Below are 16,181 nucleotides of genomic sequence, written 5' to 3' on the forward strand. Positions count from 1 at the left end.
GACTTTTTTCCCCACATCACTGAACAGTCTGGAGTTGTAATTCCCAATGGAGGCATAGGATTCTATTATATGTTCTTTTGTTGGATGTTGAAGTTATTTCCATGTTTTCAATTATAGATCATTTCACTGTTACGAACCATTCTTCACAGAGCATCTTTTTGCATTATACTCCTTTAGCATTTTCTTAGATTTCTAAAAGCGAAAGTTTTGTGATAAGGAAATAACCTCAGGAACCATTTTTTATATGGTTTTGGTGGTGTGTAAAGTCACACCATTTCATTATGAAGAGATCAGCCAGCAATAGTGCTCAGGTGGGAGCATCCCCTGTGCCGGGGAGACTCCGGCTCAAAGCTGGGTGTCCAGACAGTCTTCATTCAGGTCACGGTGACCACACAGTGGTGCTCCCGGACCCCTGCCACTCCACCACAGTCCTCCAGAGTGTGCAAGCGGCCTCCCAGGGCTGCATCGTGGCCATCATAGACCCTACGTGACAAGTAGGAAAAGTCCTATTGCACAGCTGCATTTGTAAAAGACAAATACAATCGGGGCTTATTTCGTCATCATCACACTCTCCTTCTAATTTCAAAAGAACTTACAGTGAAAACATCTCTGCAGGGCCCCGGACACCACAGCTGCCGTCAGCCCTGCAGTGAGGACTTCTGTGTGCTCGGCTAAGTGGCGGCTTATCATCTCCGTACTTTGCACCTTCAATGGTGACTGAGGCTGAATATTGAACATGCTGTGATTCTTGGTCTTTTGTCTTAAAAATGATTTGAAAATACCCTTCCCCCTCTTCATTGGAGACTTGATGTTTTTCTTTCATTTACATGTAAACTTTTTTTTTTCCTGACTATATAAGCAATATGTATGTGCTGAAGAAATTTGGAAAAATAGAAAATAGTAAGAAAATACCCCTTGGTATCAGTTCATAGGCCACTGCCAGAGGTACACTTACTTCTGTTTTTTTTTTCTGTGCTCATATAATACGCCTTTGCTTTTAAAGCAAAACTAGATTCATTCTTTGGGTGTTATTTCTGTCTTTTTCCATTTAATGTTTTATGATGAGCATTTTCGACAGTACAGAGTATTTTTCAGAAACATTGATGTTCCCATTATGGCATGATTGATCTATTCCTTTATTGTTGAATATCATTATCTGTACTTATAAACAATTCTGGAACATAAGCCCATTTGGCCCTTCAATCATTTCCTCAGAATAAATTCTGAGAAGTGGAGTTCATGGAGAGAGTTCACAAACCTTGCAAAGCTGTTTCTAGGTCGAACCCAGCATGACATTCTTAATTCTCCCACATGGGCCCCAAGAGCATCCTTTTCCCTGCACCCGTGTACACACTTGGCATCATGTCCACTTTTTATATTTACCATTTTGATACATCAAGAGTGTTATTGGTTCATTTTTTTTACCTTTTTCTTCTCTTCGTATGAATTGTCTAATTCCAGTCTTTGTTCTTTACACACACACACACAAAGCACATTGGCACATACCTTTTTATCTTTGTTACATTTTTAATGCACAGAAATGTTCAGATCCTGTGCAATTGGTCTTTTTGTCTTTTTCTTTGTATTTTTTCCTTGGCCCTTAAAAAGCCCCTTCTTTAAATCCTTTTTTGGTTTCATGTTTTGCATTTAACTCTTAAGTCTGTCTGTTTGGGATGTAACTTCCAGGGTCCCTGCATCATTCTAGAATGGCATTCGTCACTGTCCCTTAGACTTCTCTTTTCTGTTTGTAGCTTCATAGTAAACTTTATATGTAGTCAAACTGACCAGGACAGTATTTTCAGTAGGTTTTTGTTTTTTTTTTTTTAAGTTTAAAAAAAGTCTGTTCTTCCAGATGACCCAGGATTCTTTTTCTCAGAGCTCAACCTCTTCTTGTCCCTGCATAACTCACTGGGATCTTTTTTTTTTTTTAATGATTTTATTTATTTATTGGGCAGAAGGGGGCAATCACAAGTAGTCAGAGAGGCAGGCAGAGGGCGGGGGGAAGCAGGCTCCACACTGAGCAGAGAGCCCGATGCGGGGCTCAATCCCAAGACCCCGAGACCATGACCTGAGCCAAAGGCAGAGGTTTAACCCACTGAGCCACCCAAGTGCCCCTCCTCACTGGGATATTGATCAGAATTAACTAATGTGAGCGCCTGAGTGGCTCAGTGGGTTAAGCCTCTGCCTTCAGCTAAGGTCAAGATCTCAGGGTCCTGGGATCGAGTCCTGCATTGGGTTCTGGGCTGGGCGGGGAGCCTGCTTCCCCCTCTCTCTGCCTGCCTCTCTACCTACTTGTGATCTCTCTTTCTGCCAAATAAATAAATTTTTTAAAAAGAATTAATTAATGTGTGAAGAATTCCTAAGTTCTATGTAATACTCAATCTTCATATCAAAGCCCCAGTCATTCAAATCTGCCTCTAACCATCAGGAAGGCTGTATAGTTTTTTCTTCGTAGGTCTTCTTACATACATATTCAATACATATGCTTATTCTTCAGTTCATTCTGATTTTGTGGGATTTCTAAGTGGAGTCTTTCTGTTTTATATAGGACAACTATTGATTGTATATATCTTTTTGTATATTTATTTTATATCTAGCAACTTCATTGAATTAATCTAGGTTTCTAACAACTTACTATTTTATTGGACTTAATCTGTCATATAACCTGGAAATAAAAAGCTTGCCTCTCCTTTTCATATAGATAGCCTTTTATTTTGTTTCTTTTTAAAACCCATTTTGGCTAGCACTTTCAGAGCAGCACTCAGTGCTGGTGGCAGTGGTCATCTGTGGCAGATTCTATTTGGGGTAGGGGCCAATGTGTGTCACCCCAAAACATTTTGGTCTCTAAAGACTCTGTTACAGCTGAGGTGACCACATGGCCCAATTCTGAACAGCAAGGCTCAAGTGGAAATCTGCTAAGATTTGGGAAAAGTCTTTGCTTTGCATTCCTCCCTCTCCCCTGCTTCCTGCCTGGAACTTGGATACAATGCCTGGAGGTGTTGTAGCCATCTTGTAACCATGAGACAATTGAGGATAAAAGTCACATGTAGTGGAATGGAAAGACAGAAGGACTCTAGACCTTGGATGAAATTTTTGAGCAGCTGTTTCAACCCCCAACTTTCAACTTCCTAAATTCTTGTTGTGTAAGAAAAAACTATTTCAGTCAATTTGTCATTCCTCACAGCTGTTTCATGCCTCACTGGCATGGCATCTGGGTCTTTATCTTGACTTGAAGGGAGACAGATCTCCTCTTTCACTATTAGGTGAAATGCCAACTGTTGGCTATGACTGCTTGTTTACCATGTTAATGAACTATCTTTATAGACCTGATCTGCTAAGACTTAAAAAAAAATCAGGACTGGATACTGATTTTTACCAAACACCTTCTTGGCATACCTCAAAAATGATTATATGGGTTTCCTACCTTATTATGGAGATATAATTGGATTTATAAAAAGACTTTTTAATGGGCGCCTGGGCGGCTCAGTTGGTTAAGCAACTGTCTTCAGCTCAGGTCACGATCCCAGAGTCCCGGGATCAAGTCCTACATCGGGCTACCAGCTCCACAGGAAGTCTGCTTCTCCCTCTGGCCTTCTTGCCTCTCATGCTCTCTCTCACTGTCTCTCTCTCTCTAATAGGTAAATAAAATCTTTTTTTTTTTAAAGGCTTTTAACATTCTATCTTCTCTACTAAAACCCTTTTCTCCAAGAGTGCATTACCATTTGCTACACATGAACTCACTTCTCTAGGGCTTTGGGTGCAACAAGCAGAATTGTTCAACAGGGAGCCCAAGATTTCTTTGACAGACAGAGATCACAAGTAAGCAAGCAGAGAGTTCAGGCAGAGAGAGAGAGGAGGAAGCAGGCTCCCTGCTGAGCAGAGAGCCCGATGCGGGACTCGATCCCGGGACCCTGAGATCATGACCTGAGCTGAAGGCAGAGGATTTAACCCACTGAGCCAGCCACCCAGGCGTCCCCAAGATTTCATTCAGATCTTGCCTAGCAGTGAACAACCTGGGCTAGGAATTCCTCCTGCCCTCAGCAGGAAGGGTTGCCCCAAAATTGAGCCCCTCTCAGTGGCTAGGCACCACTGCTAGGATTGTTCTCCTGCTTGCTCAAAAAAGAAAAAAAAAGTGGAGATGGGGTGCCTCCTGGAGAACATGGCATGGTGACTGGGATGGAACCCAGGAAAACTCCCAATTTACAGGGTGTCTGCAAGGAGATGCACCAGATACTATCAATTTATGGGTGATGTTAGGGCTTACTTTTAATCTGAATTCGTTAAAACAACAGATACTTATTTTGTAACTAGGACAATGAGCAATTTCCACTTTGAACAAGAAAATATAGGGTCCATAGCTCTTCATGTTGCTCCTCTCCAGAAAGACACTGTTGTTCCTATCCTGACCAAAGCTGTGACGTGACCAACAAAAACAGGAGGGAGAGCCCAGGAGCACCCATTTGGTCCCAGTGGAGCCCAGCCCTCCAACCCCGTGCTGGCAGCAAGCCTTGCTCCTTGCAGGTCTACCGCCAGGGAGGCAGTGCCAGTGGGAGCCCCAGGCAGAGACCACCAGCTAAGAATGAGGGTAGTGGAACAAAAGACAGTCCGTCTTCGCGCCACAGTGGCACCAGAGATCCAAGAGGCTGTGCTACTCAGGATGGAGGCCATGAAAGGTGACAGGAGACCCCAGGTAGGGTTGTGGTTCAGGTTGCATTTGAGGGGTTGGGAATACGATTAAGTTTAGGGCTGGGGAGGGAGTTGGGGATAGAATGAGGGTAGGCTGGGATGCCTGGGTGGCTCAGTCAGTTAAGTGGCTGCCTTCGGCTCAGGTCATGATCCCAGGGCCCTGGGAACAAGTCCCACATCAGGCTCCTTGCTCAGAGAGGAGTCTGCCTCTCCATCTGCTTGCCACTCTCTTTGCTTCTGCTCTCTCTTTCTCTGACAAATAAATAAATCTTTAAAAAAAAAAAAACTAGGGTAGGCTATTTTTCACGCCACAAATATGTTTTAGAACAAGAAAAAGGATGCCTTGCTCATGCCTCCGAGTGCGGGAGACCACTCAAATTGCACCACTGGGTCCGTAAGTCCCATGGACCCATAATTACTCATTTGAGGACTACAGATGTACAGGCCAATCAGCCCATCTCAGCAGAAGTTAAAGTTAATTCCAAGCCAGTATCACTTAGGCACAAAAGCCAACTGGCACCTTTTCATACTCTAATTGTGTACATTCTTTCAATAAAATTTTGAATTTCCAATTGAGTCAAGTCAGAAATGTCTGTTTCCATTTCAGTTTCCTTGCCTTACAGAATCATTTTGGGGTGGTTATGGGGCGTGCTCTGGGGGCCCTCTCCCCTGCTGCTGGTAGGCTACACCATCCTACAGAGAGTCTAATCAACATCACCAGTATTAGGGTGCGCCCAACGGCAATGATCACCCCATGGCTTTATTGGCCCCGGGGTGAACCTGGGAGCAGAGAAGCCCTTTCGCATGTTTATCTGCAGCTGTAAGAGGACTCATAGTCACTGTGCGTCCATTTGCAATGATCCCCATCAAGTTATGTCAGGGTCCCCAGGACCTGCTCAGGCTTGATGATATGAAAGAAGGATGCACGAGGCTCAAAAGCAGTTGCCATTGATTATCGTGGAAGGATACGGACTCAAATCCGCAAAGGAAAAATGCAGGTGGAGGCAACAGCTAGGAGAAACCAGGCACGCAGTGGAGTTGTGTCGGGGCCATGCTTCTTTCCCAGCAGCCCCGTGACCACATGGGCAAAGGCTGCCAACCAGGGAAGCACAACAAAGCCTTAGCGGCCAAGGGCACACAGCCGCCCACATGACTCACTCCAGCCTCTTTGACTCCAGCTCCTGCCTTCCCTTCCCGCTCCAGAGCAAAAACACACATTGACAATAAATTGCATTCTTGACGTAAACTTCTCTGGTCAAACCAGGACATGGAGCCCAAGGCCTCAGGCACACACGAACACTTTGACCCGCAGAAGAGTCTAAGGGCTCAGAGATGATCTGAAGAGAGGCCTTTCTGTGAGATATGCAGGATCTGAGCAACCCAGGCCCGCGGGGTCAATGCTTTCCTGCCCAGGTATCCTCCGGCCCTGTAGGAAGGCCCAGTGGAAAACACATGGGTCCATTTCTCCTAAGAGTTTGTGCCCTGGAATGCCTTGCCCATTTTCACCTGTGGTGCTAAGAATCAGGATCTCCACACACAGAGCAAAGGCATTTCGACCTCAAAGCGTCACAACGAGCCAACTTCTCTTAAGACTGCGGCCCCTAGCACATCATCTGGGGACCGCTTGTCCTCACAGTGCCCTCTGTATGGTCCCAGGTGGCCCAGGGTATCAGCACCTTATGGGAACGGGAGTCACTGCCCCTTGAGTCACACACCCAATGCTCACAGAGGAAAAGACCTTCCCCTGACCCTTTCTACCAGAGGCAAAACCCTCCCCAACCCAATCCTACATGGAGGGCCCCAATCTTGTACCTTACCCCCAAATGTGACTCAGGCCATAAATCTATAATAAAGAACCCCTGGTGGAGCCACGTGCCACCAGCTGCGGTTTGTACTCCATGACCAAGAGCATGAGAAGAAGGATCTAAGAAGGTGCCAGCTGCTCCAGCCTCAACCATCCCGGCCGTGAGGCAAATATTTCGGGGTCACCCACAAAAGCGTTGATGGACTGACCCGTGATCAATAGGCCAGATGTGGATACCGGTGATGTCACACACAACAGGAACATTTGAAAGAAAGCTTGTTCATCACGCAAGGGATTCGTGGAGAAGAGGTAGCAGGCATAAGCCCCTCCCACCGAGGGAGCATGGGACCTTCATATTGGCCGGGGCAGGGGCACTAGGGCAAGTTCCCAAGTGGGGGTGTGGGGGTTGGTCCCAAGGTTTAATGTTCCACAGGGACAGGAGGGAACAGGAGTGCCTTTGTATCAGCGGGCCCTGATGTAGGGCAGAAGGGAAGGTGAATCTTGACTGCTGTCAGCAGCAAGACATCAAAAATGGAGTCAGGCTCTATTTCAATTCACTTCTGATGATGATACTGTAATTTTTTAAAATGATTTATTTATTTGAGACAGAGTGTGTGAGCAAGGGGTGGGGAGGGACAGAGGGAGAGAGAGAGTCCTGAAGGTTCTCAGTTGAACTCAGAGCCCAAAGAGGGGCTCGATCGCAGGACCCCAAGATCATGACCTGGGCTGAAATAAAGAGTCAGCCGCTTAACCCACTGAGCCACCCAAGCGCCACAAGTGATTTATAGTAAGAAATACATAGTCGGTCTTTGTTCCCTGTCCAGGTACAAGGCTTCTAAGGCTGTGTTTCTAGGAATTTCCTAAGAAATGAGGACCATAAAGGTGTCTTATGTTATTGAGGTGATCTAAAGATGAGGGCTGGTTGCCAGGGGAACCAACCATAAGACGACAGGGCTGGAACTTTCCATTCCACCTCCCAGCCTTCTGGGAGGGAAGAGAACCTGGAGATTGAGTTCAATCACCAAAGGTCCATGATTTAATCAATCATGCTTAGGTAATAAAACCGTTATAAAAACCTCAAAGGACGGGATTCAGAGAGCTTCCAGCTGAGGAAGCCATAGAGATTTGGGAGAGAGCAGCACAGTCCAGAGGGCCTGGAGGCTCTGTGCCCTTTCCCCAGACCTCGCCCTGTGCATCTCTTCCATCTAGCTGTCCCCGAGTTATATCCATTTATAATAAACCAGTAATCTAGAAAAGATTTTCCTGAGTCCTATAAGCTGCTCTAGCAAATTGACCCAACCCAGGGAAGGGGCTGCAGCAACCTCGATCAGAAGTCCAGGTAATAACCGGATTCATGATTGGCATCTGAGATAAGGGCAGGGGGCAAGACTGAGCCCCCTGATAGGATTGAGCCCTTAACCTGTGGGATCTGACACTACTTCCAGGAAGAGAGTGTCAGAACCAAGGTCATTGCTTGACAGAGTTGGAAAAAACACTCAGAAGCTTCATGTCTCATCAATGAATGAATATGCCATCTCTCGTTATTGACTGAGGCTGAATTTGTTCAAATATAAAGAGCCATAAGCTTATCCAGAAAGCTGGAGTGAGGATGAAAAGGCCTTCGAAGACTTTGTATATTCCCTCCCCAAGACCAGCAGCAGCAGCCAGGAGAAATGTCGGCGGGTGTTCTTGGCTCAAATATCTGAGTGATGTTATTAAAAATATTTTTTAGGGCGCCTGGGTGGCTCAGTGGGTTAAGCCGCTGCCTTTGGTTCAGGTCATGATCTCAGGGTCCTGGGATCGAGTCCCACATCGGGCTCTCTGCTCAGCAGGGAGCCTGCTTCCTCCTCTCTCTCTCTTCTTGCCTCTCTGCCTACTTGTGATCTCTTTCTGTCAAATAAATAAATTAAAAAATCTTAAAAAAATATTTTTTAAAAGATTTTATTTATTCATTAGAGAGATGGCACGTACACAAGCACGGGGAAAGGCAAAGGGAGAGGGAGAAGCAGACCTCCCACTGAGCCGGGACCCTGACGTGGAGCTCCATCCCAGGGCCTGGAGATCATGACCTGAGCCAAAGGCAGATGCTTAACCATCAGAGCCTCTCAGGCACCCCTAAAAATATTTGTTAAAAATGTATTTATTTATTTGAGAGAGAGAGAGAGCAGGGGGAGGGGCAGAGGGAGAGAATCTCAAGCAGCCTCCAAGCCAAGCACAGAGCCTGACCCAGAGTGGCCATGGGGCTCAATCTTACAACCCTGAGATCACGACATAAAATCTTTAATAAAATAAAATAAATTCTATTTTGGGGCACCTGAGTGGCTCAGTGGGTTAAAGCCTCTGCCTTCAGCTCGGGTCATGATCCTGGGGTCCTGGGATCGAGCCCCGTATTGGGCTCTCTGCTCAGCGGGGAGCCTGCTTCTCCCTTTCTCTCTCTGCCTGCCTCTCTGCCTACTTGTGATCTCTGTCAAATAAATAAAGAAAATATTTTTTAAAAATTCTATTTTTTAAAAAAACTTCACCTGAAGGCCTTTCTAAAGGGCCTGATGACACCATAACCCAATGGAGATCATTGTAAAATGGACCAACATTTATGAATCGGGCTAAAGGGCATCTCGGTTCCCAGGTTAGGCCTGGGCCCTTAAAGTCAACAAGGAAGGAATCCCCGTTGGTGGAGGGAGTGCCCTGCCACTGGTGATACTGCCTGCAAGAGGCAGCCCACAACCATGAGCACATCCTAAGGGAACTGTAGAAGCTACAGGGTATGTCTTAAGTATATCCTAAGACCACACACACATTGTGCAAGGGGAGAAATTTTGCCAGCAGGCTGGGTCCGAGAACCCACAGGGGGCCCTTGGACCAGCCGCCGAGAGGGTCCTGGCTTCACGCAGGATGGAAATCAAATACAAGCCAGCAGGAGATAAGAGCCAAATTATTGAAGATAAAGAGAGCGCACATAGAGACGGAGCATCTGGGAGACGAGGGACGGAAAGAAGCACAAGCCTCATCTTTCTTTGGGGTCTGGGACCTTTTTTTTTTTTTTTGGCAAATCATGGTCCGAAGCGTGAGTCTTCTCAGGCATCCAGGAACTTGTTAGAACAAACACAAGGGCCCGGGTGTTATTTCTCGGATCTAGGGGGTCTTGGCGACGAGATGTCGAGCACTGGTGGTCTGGAACACACAGGTGATGGCTTTGTCTGATCATTCTCACCTGGTCCATCCTTAGACGTTATCTTTTCTGGAGAAATCGTGAACGCCTTGTCCCTTACAAGGACATACACTATTTGTATTCTGAGGCCTGTGTCAAGTGCGGTTGCAGGTCCCAGCAAGAATAGAAGCAGGAACTGGGAGCAAAAAGCAGGTTCTTGTGGAGTCCTTCAGTTTCCCTGTCACAGAAGGAAGAACTGAAACAGAGGTCTGTGATTGGATTCCATCCAATTTTCAACATTTAATAAACAATTTTGGATTTAGACCAAGAAAAGAGCACTGCCTGGCTTCTGCACTTGCTTTTTTTTTTTTTTTTTTAAGATTTTATTTGTTTATTTGAGAGAGAATGACCATGAGAGGGGGAAGGTCAGAGGGAGAAGCAGACCCCCTGCTCAGCAGGGAGCCTGATGCAGAGCTCAGTCCCAGGACTCCAGGATCATGACCTGAGCTGAATGCAGCCACTCAACCAACTGAGCCACCCACGTGCCCAGCACCTGCATTTTATACTGGTAGTAACTTTAACCGCAGCCAAGGTGCCCTGACTGGCTAGCAAATCTCATGACCACACGCCAAACTAGTAATTTATTATATGGGATCCACTAGACTCACAGAAACGGACGCGTCTTGGCCACCCTTCCCAGTGTTTGTGGCCATGACCTTGGCACTTCCCTTGCTTGATCGAATGGGTGCACCCCGGAAACCGGCCCACCCTACTGTTGCAACCATTGATGTGCGTGTCCTCACCCTGTGGGTACTTTGGGGAGGGGATGCCAATTATTGAAACAACCCAGCATATTTCAAGGGGTACATGATTTTACTGGGAGCCCAAGCACTGTTGAGCAGATACTGTGTGTGCATGTGTGCATGTGTGTGCATGTGTGTGTGCACGTGCTTACGCACATGTGTGTTCAGTCAACCTCTATTTTGAAAACATGCAACCAGCCCGATTCGGCCCCTGGACTGCAGCCTGACAAATCCCCCTCTGGACCAACGGCCTACATTTGGAGGTCAAGATGGGAAAGTATGGCGGATGAAATGGACCGATCCCAAAGATGCTGGAGAAGAAATGTTCTCAACACAGATGCCTAGCAGTTATTTCTCAAGGAAGGGTCTCGAAGGCCTCAGAGCTCCTGTTGCTAAGTCGATGACCACTCCTAATGAGGCCCCAAGCAGCCTGGGGTCACTGAAGAATGCCCCAAGACTTGGTCTTCTCATCCCATGGCACCAAACCCTCCAACCAAGGAAAGAGTCCATTTCAGAATTTCTATGCCTGCCCCGAAGTACCACACCTGGTACTGGCAACTTTCCAACATAGGTTTCCCCAATAATCAGATTTCAGGCAAGACGCCAGGATGGGGGTGCCTGGCTGGCTCAGACAGTTAAGCATCCAACTCTCGATCTCTGTGCTCAGGTCTTGATCTCAGAGTCATGAGTTCAGGCCCTGAGCTGGGCTCCACTCGGGGCATGGAGCCTACTTTAAAAAAGAAAAGATCTTTATTTAAAAACAAAACAAAACAAACAAACAAACAAAAACACACAAGAAAAAGACCCCAGGAGCTCCAGGCTCTCTCTCTCTCTCTCTTTTTTTTTTTTTTTTTTTTTTTCAGATTTTTTTCATTTATTTGACAGGCAGAGATCACAAGCAGGCAGAGAGGCAGGCAGAGACAGGAGGAAGCAGGCTCCCCGCTGAGCAGAGAGCCTAACGCGGGGCTCAATCCCAGGACCCTGGGAACATGACCTGAGCCGAAGGCAGAAACTGAGCCACCCAGGTGCCCCTAGGTTCTCTTAAAACAACTTATAAAGACATCTGTTTTTCTCTGCCCAAACCCAAATCTTCAAGGAGTAGGACCCCCATTGTGGCCCCTGAATCAGGCAACCACTCCAGCCTTGTTAAGGACACAGCAAGCCCCTGGGCCCTGGCCACCGCAGGAGACAATTGTGCCATACAAACATGGTGGCCTGTTGCTCTGCGCGCATGAAGCAATTTTTTTGGTCTTAACTGCTACTGTTCCTGCAGATCCCACTGAATTTAAAGCCGAAATTCCTTATGTCCTCTAGGACATGATCACACATAAAACTGAAGGTGAACAAGCTACCTTATTATTCCAGTGATTCCGGCTTCCTTTCCCCCAGGATTCCCCATTATGGGATGGAAGTTCTAATTGGAATAAAATAGAAAATTTGCCCCTTACTAGTAACCTTACCAGATTGGACCTGAGGATTTGCCTAGGCCCTTAAAATTGCTTAATATGGCCCAATCTTCTTCAAAACAGGGACTTCAAGGATGAGACACATTACATAAGGTGTATTGAGAGAAAGTCCCGCTCTTTCTCCATTTAACAGCCCAATTTAGTAATAATCTGGGCCCAGGACACCGCATCTCATTGTGGCGGCCCCACCTGGCAACACCACAGCAGCTGCGCTCAACCTGTTTGGGCTTGTCACTGGACTGCCACAATCAGCCACTAGGTGGCACCATCGGTCCATTTCCACCTCCACCCCTTAGCAGCCTGGAAGCTGGTCCCAATAGTTGTTCTAAATTCACCTAGGAGTCCACCTGACAGAACATGGCAATACATGTCCTTGGAATGGCCATTGTTAAGTCTCTTGAATGAATGCCCCAGGCTCACACTTCGCCTCTCAAAATGCATGTCAGACCATTAAAAAAAAAAGCCATGAGAAGCAACCAAGATGTGCTCCAGTAGGAGAATGGTCAAGTAAACTGCTGCACCTCCGGCAATGGAATATTATTCAGCACTAAATTTTAAAAAAAAGAAAGAGGAGCTATCAAGCCATGAAAAGACATGGAGGAATCTTAAATGCATATTACTAAGCAAAAGAAGACAACCTGAAAAGATTAACTAACTATAGGACACTCTGGAAAAGGCAAAACTGTGGAGACAGTTAAAAGACCAGTGGTTGCCAGGGGTTAGGGGGAGGCAGGATGAAGAGCCGGAGCACAGAGGATTTTGAGGGCAGTGAAAAATACTCTATGTGATACTCTAGTGGCGAATATATGTCATTATATTTTTGTCCACAGCCATACAATGTGCAACATCAAGAGGGAGCCCAAGGGGCGCCTGGGGGCTCAGTCGTTAAGTGACTGCCTTCAGCTCAGGTCATGATTCCAGGACCCCCATCAGGCTGCCTGCTCAGCAGGACCCTGCTTTCCCTCTCCTCCCTGCTTGTGCTATCTCTTGCTATCTTTATCACCATCTCTCTCTCAAATAAATAAATAAAATCTTTAAAAATAAATAAATCTTAAAGAAAAAAAAAAAAGAGGGGTGCCTTGGTGGCTCAGTGGGTTAAAGCCTCTGCCTTCGGCTCAGGTCATGATCCCAGGGTCCTGGGATTGAGCCCCACATCGGGCTCTCTGCTCCACAGCGAGCCTGTCCCCCCCCGCCCCGCCGGACTGCCTCTCTGTCTACTCGTGATTTCTGTCTGTCAAATAAATAAATAAATAAATAATCTTAAAAAAAAAAAATAGTGAGCCCTAACATAAAGCGTGGTCTCTGGGTGTCAGTGTAGGTCTATCATTATAACACATGTCCTGTTTAGTGGGGGTTGTTGCTATTGGGGGAGACTGTGGGGCAGGGAATATATGGGAAATCTCTGTACCTTCTGCTCAGTTTTGCTGTGAACCTAAAACTGCTCTAAAAATTAAAGTCTATTTTCAAAAGAAAGCAGATCAAGGTGGAAAGGAAAACCCTCTGAAATATTTGACCAATAAAATATTAATTTTAATCTATTATGGTATACAGAAAACTGAAGGACTAAGTCTGTACTTTGTCTTTCTATTATTAAACCATGTTCTACCACTTAGCTCTGAACTTGGTCTTGGAAGGCCAAAATGCTGAACATCTAATTCAACATAATTTCTGGCATCCTTGAATTCCTGACTGAATGAAAGTTCCATGGCTGTAAGAAATTATCATTAACTCTAATCAGCTGAACTCTGTCAATAATATTCTTAAGCAAATGCATTGGCTTTTTTTGTTTGTTTGTTAATACTGGCATAATCACAAATAGATGAACATCGAAGTTTTAACTCGAAGTGGAACAGGGGCACGTGGCTGGCCCAGTCACTGGAGTGTGTGACTCTTGATCTTGGGATTGTGGGTTTGAGACCCACATTGGGTGTGATTACTTAAAAATTTAAAAAAATATTTTAAAAAAATGAAGTGGAGTAAAAAGCCACTGGAAGGCACCTGGGAGGCTTAGTAGGTTAAGCATCTGCCTTCTGTGGAGGCCATGATCTTAGGGTTCCAGGGATGGAGCCCCACATCGTGCTACCTGCTCAGCCAAGAGTCTGATTTTCCCTCTTCCGCTGCCCCTCCCCCTGCCCATGTTCTCTTTCACACATAAGTAAGTAAATAAATAAATAAATAAATAAATACCAAAAGAACTGTGGAACTCTGTCCCCACGAAACAACTCCTTATTCTCCCTTTCTCCAGCCCCTTCATCACCATATTCTATCTTTATGAATTTGACTACTCTTGGTGCCTCATATAGATTTTATTTATTTATTTGACAGACAGAGATCACAGTTAGGCGGAGAGGCAGTCAGAGAGAGAGGAAGGGAAGCAGGCTTTCTGCTGAGCAGAGAGCCTGATGCAGGGCTTGATCCCAGGACCCTGAGATCATGACCTAAGCCGAAGGCAGAGGCTTTAACCCACTGAGCCACCCAGGTGCCCTAGAACTTTCGTTTTTATTTACTTATTTTTTATGAGGATTTTATTTATTTGACGGAGAGAGATCACAAGTAGGCAGAGAGACAGGCAAAGAGAGAGAGAGAGAGAGAAGCAGGCTCCCTGCTGAGCAGAGAGCCCAATTCAGGGCTCAATCCCAAGACCCTGAGATTATGACCTAGGCCAAAGGCAGAGGCCCAACCCACTGAGCCACCCAGGGGCCCCAAGAACTTCCGTTTTTAAAGCCAAATAACTTTCTGTTGTGTGGCTGGAACACGTTTTGTTTATTCACTTATCCATCGATGGACACTCGAGTTGTTCCCACATGTTAACTGTAGTGACACTGACCCCCTTCTTGACTAAACCAGGTGACTTCAGCTCTGCAGCTGCACTCCTCCTACACTGATGTCACCCAAAGATGAACTGTTCCTGATGATCACCCCAAATGTCCCATCCATGCTCCCCTGTGCCCCATCAGATGTCTCCTCCCCCTAAATGTTCTTCCTCCCCGCCCCTCCTCTGCGTAGGCCCTGACCTCTGCAGACACCTTCACCTACTTTTCAACTCTTGCTGTGCCGCCAAGCCTCTACTCTCCTCACTCCACCCTGTCCACCTCTGACCTCTTGGGAGGCATTGCCAAGCATGTGGGCAAGCCTCCCGAAAGCACACTAGCTGCTGGGTGTGTCACAAGCACCTGTTCGCTTACCTCTTCTTATCACAGCCTCTCTGACTGCCCTTAAGAAAACCTTCAAGACAACTCTCTCCATCTACGACTGGCCACATTTCCAAATTGTCTTCCCAGCGGATACAAACTTTTAATGGACTTCGGCTCAAAACAAATAGACAAACAGGAAAGAGTAGCAGAAACAAAACCAACTGGTCAGATCATGAAACGGAAGGAATCTGGCACCCAAAATCAATGAAGTCCTCAAAAAGGAATCAAAATCAAATTCTTGGTGTGCTTCCAATGGACCTGAGCCCAGAGAGCGTGAGACCAGAGCGGGGGTCCCTTTGGCATTTGGACTGCTGGTCAACAGTGGCACACGAGGGATCCTAAGTCTCTCCAGTCTGCACCAGTCAGGGCACCAGAACCTTGAGGGTAGGGGGGGAATGTCTTAGACCATGAGAGAGACAATTTCATTCAAGCTACAGCAACAAGAAGAAAGTTCGCTGACGAGGAATGTCCACAGGGAATGAACGGGGCTTGGGTTTTTCTAGAAGCAGGTAGACGAGGAGTCATGAGGAAGAGTGGGAGGGTGTTGCATGTACAAGGGCAAAGTGGACTTTTAGAGTAAGCCATTCTCGGAGTACAGGATGGGATTTCTTAAACATCCTTGCTTTTCTGGAGCCGGGGCTCAGTCTGTCCTGATGTTCTGTGTGTCTGATTGTGTGCTTGTGTGTTTGCCGGATGTGAGAGGGTCTCATATCTGTTTCTAGAGGAGCGGGTTTTTGTGCCTGAGTGTTTGTGTGTCTGTGTGTGTGGTGTCTAGTTGGGGCTGGGGGGCTATGGATGGCTGTTAGAGGCTCTCTGTCTACTCCCGTGTGTCTGTTTGCTGTCGGGTGTGCGTTTTTCTTGGTGGGTCTGTCTCTGTGTTTGCCGGTATCCAGTGATGTGTGTGTTTATAAGGTGTACCTCTCATTGGTTGTGTGAGTTGCGTGTGTGTTGCAATTTGTGTGTGTGTCACCGTGTTTCTGTTTGGTGGTGGTGTGTGTATCTGTGTCTTGGCACGCGTCCCCCTGGGTGCTGCTGGTGGAGGGTGTATGCCATTGCTGAGGGAGTGTCTCTCGGTGCTTC

General features: G+C 46.5%; 1 long non-coding RNA gene across 1 annotated transcript in view; it reads right to left on the minus strand.

The window, feature by feature from the left end:
* Positions 1 to 16,181, minus strand: part of LOC309847414 — a 313,317-nt gene that overhangs the window by 152,788 nt on the left and 144,348 nt on the right. The gene's annotated exons all lie outside the window — the stretch shown is intronic.

This window comes from Mustela nivalis (assembly GCF_964662115.1).
Source record: "Mustela nivalis genome assembly, chromosome: 14".
NCBI lineage: Eukaryota > Metazoa > Chordata > Mammalia > Carnivora > Mustelidae > Mustela > Mustela nivalis.